General features: G+C 40.5%; 2 pseudogenes; both read left to right on the forward strand.

The window, feature by feature from the left end:
- Positions 1-9386: 9386 nt before the first annotated feature.
- On the forward strand, positions 9387-9567 carry LOC129250873 (5.8S ribosomal RNA; annotated as a pseudogene).
- A 442-nt stretch (positions 9568-10009) lies between these two features.
- On the forward strand, positions 10010-12788 carry LOC129251098 (large subunit ribosomal RNA; annotated as a pseudogene).
- Positions 12789-13036: the final 248 nt, after the last annotated feature.

Consider the following 13036-nt stretch of genomic DNA (forward strand, 5'->3'; position numbering starts at 1 on the left):
TTTCAAAAATTCCACAAATTTACAAAAACCCTTCTAGTCGACTCTCCTGTAAAATTCAATGTTATATGTTTATATCTTCGAAAATATGTCTTAACTCTCAGCTAAAGCAGAAAAAATGCAGATCTAGAAATAACCTTTCAGTGAACGTCGCTGCATACATCCGTTCTTATTTAAAGTGTCTGGCAACACCAACTTTTCGCTAAGGTACACAACTTTAACAATAAATTACTTAAAAACTGTAAACCTACGGAGGCTGCGGTTTTCAGTTTTACTAAGATTCATCAAATAAATCATTATATTTTTCCTAAGATTGCCCATGTCGCATTATACTAAGCCCGACACTATCCTCCGAATTTTCTTACGTTAAAATTCAAATAATTCTCTTGCAATAACGCTCTGAGTGCGATTTCTGGATTGTCGAATAAAACACTAATAGTAATGGCAACGCACTTGCTTTACTTTATTTCCAACACTTAACTTCTAAAGGTACACGTTCATCTTAAGACTGAATCACTCTATTACTTTTCGTTTATTCGCTTACACGTTTAACATACTACTGAATACTCTGAATGCGCACGCAACCCGGCTTATTTACATGTCCTTAATAACTATCGTAATCTCTAGATCTAGCAGCTCGAATATTCTGGCGAGTTCTGTTATTGCAGCAGCTTACTAGTCACCTCTCGTCTTCGTCTAACTCATTTCTCAACTCAGATAGACCCAGAAAGTATGCACTGCCTTGCTATCTGTTGTCGCTATCAAATCTAATTCCTGTTTTGGTTTTTGGCTAAAGTTGGAGTTCATGCATTTAAAACGAAAATATTTATCCTAATATAAGCGCAAACTGTCGTACCGTACGGGCGTGTTAATTAATCGATCCACTTGTCTTCGTTATTTTTTAATATTCGAGTGTTAATTACTCATATTAAGTATGGTGCTAAGCTTTTAAAATTGAGATATCGATTCTAACGTGATCCATAATTTGTTATTGGTGATATATCAATAGGTTGACCGGAATCAACCGAAGGTGCTCTGTGTTCAGTGCAAGGAATACTTCCACTTGAACTATTATATGTTGGTATTCTACGGGCTGATTTGGATTTCCTTATCACGGCTATTGCAAAAGTTCGATGCCCTGCAGGCATAAACTGTTTCAATGCATAGCAAATCGGCAAAAAGAGAAGCTAATATATCCATACTTAGGTTAGGTTAGGTTAGCCTGGTTGGCAATAAGCCACGCATAGACCTTTTGGTCCCTAGCGATACCAGATGTAGACCGACCTCTATGAATCCCTAAAGTAGACATCGTGTAGGATGTCAGCGCTTTTGGCGAATCTAAGTAGGGAGCTCCGCTTTTGAGACGTCTTCCAGACCCTCAAATAGTGGGGCTCCCAGGCATCTTAGTCGCGTTTTTTATAATGCCGGACAAACGCACAGAAGGTGTTCTAAAGTCTCCTCAACATCCTCTCTGCATTTTCTGCATTTGTCCGTGTTAGCAATCCTTATCTTGTACGCATGTGCAGCCAATAGAATATGACCTGTTAGCATACCTATGATAGTTCTGCATTCCTTTCGCGAGAGCGTAAGTACGAATTGAGTGAGTTTTTTGTCGTTGGTTCTACACATGAGTTTTGCTGTTTTGCATGTGGTCAGGTTAGTCCACCTAGCTTTCACTTGCCTTTTCATGTGGTCGCCCATTTCATTGTATATTGTGTTTAGCGGTCTCGGTATGTCGTTCTCTTGTTCAAATGGTAGTCTCACAGCACTTTTTGCTATCTCATCTACTATGTCGTTCCCTATAATGCCTTTGTGGCCAGGTACCCAGTAGATATGCAGCCTACTGTTTTCGGCTAGCCTTTCTATGGCCTCCCTGCTCCGTCGAACATTTTTGGATTTAATACAATATGAGCTTATTGCTCTTATTGCTGCTTGACTATCCACGTATATATTAATTGTTGAGTTCTTTCTTGTTCTAGTGTAGGCTAGCTCCGCGGCCTTCCCCACAGCAAAAACTTCCGCTTGGAAAATACTGCTGTGGTCTGGCAGCTTGATAGACTGCCTTATTCCTAGTTTTGAGCAGTAGATACCCGCTCCCACTCCGTCTGGAGTTTTCGAGCCGTCTGTATAGATGTGAAAGGTTCTATGGCCAGGCTTCATGCCTTTATGCCATCCCTCCTCTTCAATTGTAGTACGGAACCTTCTCTCCCAATTAAAGTACGGAGTCATGTAGTCTGTGCCACCTGAGCTCCACTTTCCTATTGAGCTGTGACCGAAGGTTCTGCAGATGAATACCCCCGCAGCCATTAGCCTTCTCGCGGATTTCGCTGCCAGGTTTTCCGCCATGAGGTCAATAGGTGGCATGCTGAGTATCATTTCCAGCGCCGCCGTTGGAGTGGTCTTCATCGCTCCTGTTATGCACAGAGCAGCGAGTCGTTGAATCCTTTCCAGCGGCATTAAGTATGTCAGTTTTTTTGTCGCAGTCCACCATACTAAGGTTCCGTACAGCAATATCGGTCTGACTACTGCTGTGTAGCACCAATGCATCAGGGAGGGTGATAGACCCCAAGTAACGCCCAGCATTCTTTTACATGCGTACAACGCATTACTGGCCTTTTTCACCCTCTCCTCAACGTTGTGCTTCCACAGCAATTTGCTGTCCAATATTACTCCGAGGTACCTTGCATAGTCTTTGAGAAGTAATTCGTTGTTGCCTAGCTTCGGGAGGTTCCACGCCGGAACTTTGTACTTCCTGGTAAAAAGTACCATGTCCGTTTTTCCCGCGTTTATCCCTAGCCCTGCGTGAGATGCCCATTGGTGTATCGTTTTGAGAGTGTTGTTCATCACATTACTGATGGTGTCCAGGTACTTTCCTGTAACTACTATAGCTATGTCATCGGCATATGCCACTAGTTTAGGTGCCCCTCTGTCAAGTTTCTTAAGAATTTCATTTGCTGCTAGTAGCCATAATAGCGGCGATAGTACCCCACCTTGCGGAGTACCTCTGCATGCATATTTGGTGACGGTCGCATCGTTCAACTCCGCTCTTATCTTTCTGCTAGCTAGTAGCTGCCTTATCCATAGATAAACCGCGGGTTGCACGTTAAGTGACTCTATGCTATTTAAAATAGCATCTTTTGTCACGTTGTTAAAGGCCCCTGATATATCTAGAAATACTCCTAGAGCATACTCCTTATATTCTAAAGCCTTTTCTATGTTTAGTACAAGTGAGTGAAGTGCAGTTTCAGTGGATCTGCCTTTAGTGTAAGCATGCTGCGCTTTGGATAATTCGTCCGGCGCAATTGTGTCTCTAATGTATGTATCTAGAATCTTCTCTAACGTTTTCAGGAGAAATGAAGTCAAACTAATGGGCCTGTATTCTTTTGAGTATAGAGGGTTGATTTTTCCCGCTTTTGGAATAAACACAACCTTCGCTTCTCTCCACGATACAGGAACGTAGCTGAACCTCAGGCATCCCCTGAATATCGTTCTTAATCATGGTACCACAAGGTGGCTTACCTTTTGGAGCATGGCTGGGAAGATTCCATCCAGTCCTGGCGATTTATATGGGTCGAAACTTTGTATAGCCCATTCTATTTTGTTGGTTGTAATTACGTTCGTCGGGATTTCGTGCACAATATCTCCTCTAGGTTCGAGATCTGTAATGTCCGCACACCCTGGAAAATGTGTACTGACTAGGTCTTCTAGAGAGTCCTCACAGCTGTCAGCCCACTCCCCGTTAATTTTTCGTATTGTTCTTGGCATAGACGGATTCTTGGATAGCAGTTTCCTGAGTCTAGCCACATCGTTAGTGTCTTCCATACTGCTACAGAAGTCTTTCCAAGATTCTCTCTTGGCTTTACGTATCTCTTTCTTGTATACTTTTAGTAGATCCTTATACTCTTTCCAACAGAACTCATTGTCAGCCACTTTGGCTAACCTATAGAATTCATGTACTCTACGCCTTTGTGCTCCTAATTCCCTGTTCCACCAGGGAGGCTTCACCTTGCGTTTATTACGTGTTGGAGGGCAGGATCTTTTAAAGGCTTTGACGAGAGTAGTTGCAAACAATTCAACCCCTTTCTCAAGTGCGACGTGTGACTTGTATTTCCGGGGTATCATTGGTGTTTTTGATAGTATATCCCTATACAAGTCCCAGTTCGTATTCTTAGGATTTCTAAAGGATGTAATCTTGTTCTTTGAGCGGAATATGACCTGAAAGCTTATGTATCTTCCCATTCCTGAACCATAACATGCCTGCTTGTGTAAAGTGTTAAATCGAGTACATTCTTCGAGGTTGGTCCCACATATGTTGGTTCTTCACCTCTATTAGCTATTTCTAGGCTACTTTGAAGAATATAGGTAAATAGTGACTCACCTCTGCACTTCCCCAGACCGTGTGATGTGCGTTTGCGTCCGTTCCTACCACCAGAGCGTGCTTCTTTCTGGCAGCTGTTTCTACCAGCTTCCGAAGTTCCGTCTGTGGTGCTTCTCCATCATGTGGCATATAGCAGGACCCAAAGAGTAGCGTCTCATCCTTGCAGCCCTCCAGCGCCACCACTGTCAGATCGTCTGAAGAGAGATTGTTATCAATGTAAGAACATATACTTTTTTTTGACCAATATCACTGTTCTTACCTTATTTTTTACAATCGGGATGTATGTGTTGTAGTTGTTTGACTTTAGACCGGAGACTATGTTGCCCGATGCTATCCATGGTTCCTGGACTAGAGCCACATCGTAGCCGACTCGCTCTATGTTGAGCAGGAGCTCGGCTGAGGCGTTCTTACTTTTGTGGAGGTTTATCTGAAGGACTTTCAGCATCTGGCTTCAGTACCTTCTCGGGGTTGGATACTACCTCCAAGTCACCCTTCTCCACTTCCTGTATGTTGAGGGAGGCTGCCATGATCTCTTCTATACCGAGATCCTTTTCCACCTCCCCCGCAGCGAGCGTGTTGTGGTTGTCATCTGTCGGGTTGCGCTTTTTGAGGCGAAGGTGCACGCTACCAACTCCCCAAGCCATCCTCCCGAATCGCGCGTAAAGCAGGTCCTCTGCCGGCTTGTTGATTTGGATGATGTAGTCCTGGCCTCCATCAGCGGTTGCTGGTTTTGCCACACTCAACACTTTCCAATCGTCTGTCGGCACGTCCGTGTTTTGTCGTTGTAGTAGTCGCAGCGCATATTCCGGTTTTACCACTCGCGGAATGAAAACCTTTGCCTTCGGTATTGAGGGAATGCAGCTCCGATCAACAATTTCCAGTGATGCCCCCTCCCACAGGCCGTGAAGCGTTTTTACCGCTTCCTTTAGCCATGTGAGCGTGGGGTCATCCTTGCATTTTATGATTTTGACGCCGCTGAACCACCCTGCTCCGTCGAATGCTGGCATGGGTGCGTCCGGCTCTGCGTCAATTTTTGTAAACAAGGTTTCCAGTAGCTTCATTTCCACTACCTTCCACCGTTCCTGCGACATTCGCCCGAGCTGGTAGCTACGGTCAGTGAGTGCCACTATGAGATGTCTCTTGGCAATTTCACTGGCCGCTGCCGCTGCTTTCGATGTCGTAGGTCTTTCGTCATTGTTTTTCGGTTTACCCGTCTCGTGCCTGTGCTTCTGCTTTTTTGATGGCCCTGAGCCCTCACTATCCGCAGAACGCTGCCTCTTGATGGCTAGCTCTTCTTCGATTTTGTTCGCATATTTCGGATTGGAAGCCGCGAACATTGGCTTTGTTGCGTAGAAGGCCCGGCCATTTTTGATCTCCTCTCTGGCCCAAGCCAACCGTTCCTCCTCTTGCCTCGTCAGGTTGGACTTGCTGCCAAATCGGTCACAAACTTTGACCGCGGCCTTGTATCGGGCTTTGGCCTTCAGCTTCTCTTTATCAGGCTTGATCCTTGGTCTGATCTTGCTATCCGAAGCAGCACCATTGGATCTAGCCGGAGAACGCAGAAGAGCCTCTTCCTCAGCTGTGTTAATGCTCACAACGCTTTCGTGGTCCGAGTCTTCGTTGACAACGGCACCTCCGCGCTGAAGAGCGTTATGTGTTTGTTTGGCAGTAGAGTTACGACCACTGTAGCCTGCTCCCGCTACAATGGAAGTTTTGTTGCTTGAATTTTTGTTTGTGTTCATCTTTTTCGTACGACCACCTGCTCGACGAGGCGAGCGCAGTGGTCTATTTTTATAATGGGGAATTCAACACGGTCCACCAGGGCAGCGCCCCATGCCGTGGCAAGGCCACAGTTACTTCCTAAGGCGGCCCGGTGTTAGGAAGGCGCCGTTGAAATACAGCCGGTCTGGTGAACCCCCTGGCTGCAAACCATCCAATGGGCACGGTATCGCATAACACCCTGGATTAGGGGGTGGGCTAGGAGAGGAAACAACGGGATGTAGGGGGTTTGGGGATGACAAAGGGATCTTCGTCGGTACGGTGATCTTCGCATGGTGATTGGGTGGCCACCAAGTACGCCGTAAAGCGAGTGGATGGCTAGCCAATCCCCATGTGGAGCTTCCCTCTTAGTTCGTGTTGGTTTGGCCCCCATGCTATGGGGGTCAGACCACCACTTAAGCCTCATCCCCGCGTCAAGGAGACCAACATGATGAGGTTATATCCATACTTACATCCGAACTAAAAAATATATGTGACATAGTGACTGTAAACATCACACCATCTGTCAGGACCAACGCTAACCCTGCTTGCTCATTGCCTGCTGCTAATGCAAGTCTCCCTTCGCATGCTGCATTTTCCTCGGTTTCCGCTACTTCTACCGCTGGTACAGAGAGTGCGAAGCCAGGCTCGATTCCTGCCGCTGCTATCACTGCGAGCGCTATGTGTGCTAGTGGGAGTCGCTTTTCACGTTCTGTCTGCTCTATTCCCTGCTAATACTAATGCAGTTGGTGTACTAACGATTTTGAGCTCAGCTGCTGTAGCCGCAACGTCTCTGACAGCTCTGGCAGTCGTCGCAGTCTGCTACTGTTATGCTGAAAACAGTGAACACCGCACGGAATCTCTTACCGCAGTCCCTTACCGTGCACAAAAACTCACCCCCGAGAACAACTGCGTTCTTTTAATTACATATTTAACACAATACATCGGTTTGTGTGTGTATGTGTTTGGTTGTATCTACACAATGTTGCCATTGATATTTTTGCTTACACACTTTTTCACACATCCGCGTTATCAGTTACAATTTTTCATTGTTTAATAAACCAAAGCCGAAAACCAACAAATGCAAATAGTTCATTTATCTATAATTAACATTATTAAACAGTATTTTGAAGCTATTTTAACCAAAATTATCATTTTTCTAAATTTATTTTGTAAATAATTTCGAAATGTACTGCTTGGCAACACTGTGTTGTGAGAGAGCAATCAGCTGAGTCGCTATTACGGGATTTTTTTAAAAATAGTGAAATAAAATCTACGGTACTACCAGAGAATGTTAATGCAATGAGAAGGAGCAAATGTTAAATGAGCTTTTTTCGAGTACTAATTTGTAGATTCATATTAAGGAATTTTCAAACTCAACTTTCCTCACTAGTGGGGGATTGCAGATATTTACCACGCAAGGACAGGAATTCAGATTTTTTCTGCGCTTACCAAACTACTAAGGAATTTCATAAGATTTTTCGGCACACTACTAAGGAAATCGACTTATTTCATGCCCAAAGCGAAGCGAATAAATTTGCTATTATGAAGGCCGCGCGGCAGTTAATTTGTGGTGCAGAAGCTAATTTTGCTGCACACATACCTACTTTGTCGCCTACGCCGCCTGTTAAGAACGCTAATAGTTCTGCGTCGAATGTGGATAAAAGCCCCATGTGGAAATCGGTTGCCAAAAATAATAGGCGCAAACTCAAAAAACCTCTGATTTTTTGATCTAACAAGAATAAGGAATTAAGCGTTGTTCCGAAAATGAGATGGTTACATCTATCACCATTTTCATCTTCAGTAACTGGTGATCATCTTAAAGATTATATTGTTGAATACACTGATATTGAAGAAAAGTCCATCTTTTGCTGCAGTCTTGTTAAGAAAGGTGTTCAACTTAAATCTATGGAAAACGTTAATTTCAAATATGATGTGAATGCAAACTCATTTTCTAAGCTATTAGTGCCTGAACTGTGGCCTACTAATGTGGTCGTTCGTCCATTCTGTTTCTTGCCAAAACACGACGAGCTGCAAATGATGTCCAACTGCAATCAATCGTGGCAGGCGGAGAACGTAACTGCCAAAAAATCTATATGCAACACATGTCGGGTGTTAGAACCCAGTTGAAACTTATATAGCCTTCTTTCATGCGTACATCTTGAATGTACAAGTGTTTGAATGTGTTTATATAAGTGGAGTCGTACCTGTTGGTTTGTCCCATTATAAGGACACTAGCTTCTTAAATGGACAAATTGCGTCTAGCAGTAACGAGATTGAGCAATAACAGGTCTGTGATGCCCTTAGATGTCCTGGGCTGCACGCGCGCTACAATGAAAGTATCAACGTGTATTTCCTAGACCGAGAGGTCCGGGTAAACCGCTGAACCACTTTCATGCTTGGGATTGTGAACTGAAACTGTTCACATGAACTTGGAATTCCCAGTAAGTGCGAGTTATTAACTCGCATTGATTAAGTCCCTGCCCTTTGTACATACCGCCCGTCGCTACTACCGATTGAATTATTTAGTGAGGTCTCCGGACGTGATCACTGTGACGCCTCGTGTGTCACGGTTGTTTCGCAAAAGTTGACCGAACTTGATTATTTAGAGGAAGTAAAAGTCGTAACAAGGTTTCCGTAGGTGAACCTGCGGAAGGATCATTATTGTGTTCCATATCCGTAAGAAAAACAAACAAACAAACAAACAAACAGACAAGCAAACAAACGAACAAAAGAAAAAAAAAAAAAAAAAAAAAGAAAAAAAAAAAAAAATTTATATAATTATTTTGAATCCATAATTCTTTTTATTCTTTTTCATTCAATTTGTGATCCATCAATTATATCATATTAAATATAATATATGATGGTACATTTTGTAATGTTTTTTCTTATTTTTTTCTTTTAAAAACCTTTAAACATGAAAATAAAAAGTTGTACTTATTATTCATTTGATTGAATGATAAGTTAATTTGTTCACAATAACAAAAGTGGTATATATTTATTATATTATTATATATACATAAAATGATTAAAAAAATACAAAATAATTGAATCATAATAAATACCACCACTGTATTATTGTTGAACTAAGACATTCGCAACTTAATAAAAATGTTTAGAGTTAAATATATTTGATATATATTATTGAAAGAAAATCAATTTATATATTATTAATATTATTTAATTTTACTCTTTCAATTAATATATGCAAAAAAAAATTGACATTTGTTATAAATAAAAATAAATAAAAAAATACTCTAAGCGGTGGATCACTTGGCTCATGGGTCGATGAAGAACGCAGCAAACTGTGCGTCATCGTGTGAACTGCAGGACACATGAACATCGACATTTTGAACGCATATCGCAGTCCATGCTGTTATGTACATTAAATTCAATTTTAAAGTACTGCTTGGACTACATATGGTTGAGGGTTGTAAGACTATGCTAAATAAGTTGCTTATTCTTTTATAAAAATAATTGAATTTAAGCAAATGTGTATATTATTGGATTTTAAATAATTCATAATATTAATAGCAAAAAAAATAAAGATGTATAATGAATTTTATTTATTATATATTCTTTAAAAAAAAAATCCTCTCAAATAAAATGAAATGATGAAAATATTGAATCTAAGTATTCTTTACAAAAAATTTTCATATTATTTATATATATATATAAAATAATAATTTATATATGTAATTAAAAGGAGGAATGTCTAGCATAAAAATTAAATTTTTTATTCTAGGATTGCCTCATTTTACATTATTATTATTTTTATATATTTACAATATATAAAAGGAGAAAAGAAAAATAGAGATGAAAAGATGATATAATTTTTTTATTAAATTGTGAGAAGATAAAAAAAGAATATTAAAACAACCTCAACTCATATGGGATTACCCCCTGAATTTAAGCATATTAATGAGGGGAGGAAAAGAAACTAACAAGGATTTTCTTAGTAGCGGCGAGCGAAAAGAAAATAGTTCAGCACTAAGTCACTTTGTCTATATGTCAAATGTGAGATGCAGTGTATGGAATATCTTAATATCTAGTATGAGAAATTAACGATTTAAGTCCTTCTTAAATGAGGCCATTTACCCATAGAGGGTGCCAGGCCCGTATAACGTTAATGATTACTAGAAAGATATTTCCAAAGAGTCGTGTTGCTTGATAGTGCAGCACTAAGTGGGTGGTAAACTCCATCTAAAACTAAATATAACTATGAGACCGATAGTAAACAAGTACCGTGAGGGAAAGTTGAAAAGAACTCTGAATAGAGAGTTAAATAGTACGTGAAACTGCTTAGAGGTTAAGCCCGATGAACCTGAATATCCATTATGAAAAATTCATCATTAAATAATTAAAAATAATGTGCATTTTTTCATATAAGGACATTGTAATCTATTAACATAATAAAGTATTTATCAAAAGATCATTGGTGATATTAAGTTTATTTAAATTAATTTGCTTTTTAAGCATATTAACATAGAATAAATACTAATGATTTGATAAAGTGTTGATAGATTTTATTATATATAATGCTAAAATTCATTTTTTGAATTTTACAAAAAATTTAATATCTATGATATTAATATTTATTTGTATGCATTTATATGATTAACAATGCGAAAGATTCAGGATACCTTCGGGACCCGTCTTGAAACACGGACCAAGGAGTCTAACATATGTGCAAGTCATTGAGTTATATTAAACTTAATGGCATAATTAACTTAACTTAAATATAATGGGATTAATTTTTAGTCTATTTTTTAATAAATAGTCAATTAATTCAATCCCGGGGCGTTCCATATAGTTATGTATAATGATAATTTATTATTATTTATACCTCTAACTGGAGCGTACCTTGAGCATATATGCTGTGACCCGAAAGATGGTGAACTATACTTGATCAGGTTGAAGTCAGGGGAAACCCTGATGGAAGACCGAAACAGTTCTGACGTGCAAATCGATTGTCAGAATTGAGTATAGGGGCGAAAGACCAATCGAACCATCTAGTAGCTGGTTCCCTCCGAAGTTTCCCTCAGGATAGCTGGTGCATTTAAAAATTATATAAAATAATCTTATCTGGTAAAGCGAATGATTAGAGGCCTTAGGGTCGAAACGATTTTAACCTATTCTCAAACTTTAAATGGGTAAGAACCTCACCTTTCTTGATATGAAGGTTGAGGTTATGATATAATGTGCCCAGTGGGCCACTTTTGGTAAGCAGAACTGGCGCTGTGGGATGAACCAAACGTAATGCTACGGTGCCTAAATTAACAACTCATGCAGATACCATGAAAGGCGTTGGTTGCTTAAAACAGCAGGACGGTGGACATGGAAGTCGTAATCCGCTAAGGAGTGTGTAACAACTCACCTGCCGAAGCAACTAGCCCTTAAAATGGATGGCGCTTAAGTTGTATACCTATACATTACCGCTAAAGTAGATGATTTATAAAACAATTTCGATTGATTTATAAATTTTGAAACTTTAGTGAGTAGGAGGGTACAATAGTGTGCTTAGAAGTGTTTGGCGTAAGCCTGCATGGAGCCGCTATTGGTACAGATCTTGGTGGTAGTAGCAAATAATCGAATGAGACCTTGGAGGACTGAAGTGGAGAAGGGTTTCGTGTGAACAGTGGTTGATCACGAGTTAGTCGGTCCTAAGTTCAAGGCGAAAGCCGAAAATTTTCAAGTTTTTAATAAAAAAAAATATTAATAAAAATATATTTAAAAATAATTAAAATACTTGAATTATTTTGAACGAAAGGGAATACGGTTCCAATTCCGTAACCTGTTGAGTATCCGTTTGTTATTAAAAATGGGCCTTGTGCTCATCCTGGCAACAGGAACGACCATAAAGAAGCCGTCGAGAGATATCGGAAGAGTTTTCTTTTCTGTTTTATAGTCGTACTACCATGGAAGTCTTTCGAAGAGAGATATGGTAGATGGACTAGAAGAGCATGACATTTACTGTTGTGTCGATATTTTCTCCTCGGACCTTGAAAATTTATGGTGGGGTCACGCAAACTTCTCAACAGGCCGTACCAATATCCGCAGCTGGTCTCCAAGGTGAAGAGTCTCTAGTCGATAGAATAATGTAGGTAAGGGAAGTCGGCAAATTAGATCCGTAACTTCGGGATAAGGATTGGCTCTGAAGATTGAGATAGTCGGGCTTGATTGGGAAGCAATACCATGGTTTATGTACTCGTTCTGGGTAAATAGAGAATTACGATTCTTGTTCCCCGGATAGTAGTTACGTAGCCAATTGTGGAACTTTCTTGCTAAAATTTTTAAGGAATTATATCATTCGATATATATTCCTTTTAAATTATAACGATTATCAATTAACAATCAATTCAGAACTGGCACGGACTTGGGGAATCCGACTGTCTAATTAAAACAAAGCATTGTGATGGCCCTAACGGGTGTTGACACAATGTGATTTCTGCCCAGTGCTCTGAATGTCAAAGTGAAGAAATTCAAGTAAGAGCGGGTAAACGGCGGGAGTAACTATGACTCTCTTAAGGTAGCCAAATGCCTCGTCATCTAATTAGTGACGCGCATGAATGGATTAACGAGATTCCTACTGTCCCTATCTACTCATTCTCAGTCTGACTGTTGAATAGTGCGGACGTGTCGTGTGCTAAGCGGTGATTTGCGATTTTTGTGATTTCCTTTTGCGGTTACATTCGTGTGTGAGTACCGGTGCGTGATACGGTTTCTTTTGAGTGACGCCAATTTTTTGCGTGGCTGTACGTGTTTTCGTACAGCGTAGTGAATATATTGGACGCGTGAGTGAGTGCCGTACGGTAGTGTTGTTGGACACTCTAGTGAGTGCCACCATACTCCGTACTATTGACACATTGTGTGTGCGTGTAGTGCTGCTATATATAGCATCGG

The sequence above is a fragment of the Anastrepha obliqua genome, chromosome 6 (assembly GCF_027943255.1).
Source record: "Anastrepha obliqua isolate idAnaObli1 chromosome 6, idAnaObli1_1.0, whole genome shotgun sequence".
In the NCBI taxonomy this organism is placed as follows: Eukaryota; Metazoa; Arthropoda; class Insecta; order Diptera; family Tephritidae; genus Anastrepha; species Anastrepha obliqua.